Here is a 325-nt window from a genome sequence, read left to right on the forward strand (position 1 = left end):
GGAAGCCCCCCACTGCTGACCAGATCTATAAAGGACGAGCTATACGCCAAGGACTTTGCCTCGATTGTATCAACAACGCAACCACAGAGGAGATAACTTGCTCCAGTCTCACAGGCCAAAAACCAGCTCAGCTCTCAGGGTCGCAGCCCTAGGGCTGGAGTCACGGTGGTCAGGAGATGCTCATGCACAGGCCTGGGGGAGAGGGTGATCCTTCCCCTCCGGGCAGAAGAGCCACAGAAGAGGCTGAAGCAGCACTTGGACACAGCTGCCCCCCACTCTTGCGGCTGGTTCCACTGCGCTTCTCCCCGGGAAGCCCAGGGCGGCT

Source organism: Fulmarus glacialis, unplaced genomic scaffold (genome assembly GCF_000690835.1).
Source record: "Fulmarus glacialis isolate BGI_N327 unplaced genomic scaffold, ASM69083v1 scaffold22525, whole genome shotgun sequence".
In the NCBI taxonomy this organism is placed as follows: Eukaryota; Metazoa; Chordata; class Aves; order Procellariiformes; family Procellariidae; genus Fulmarus; species Fulmarus glacialis.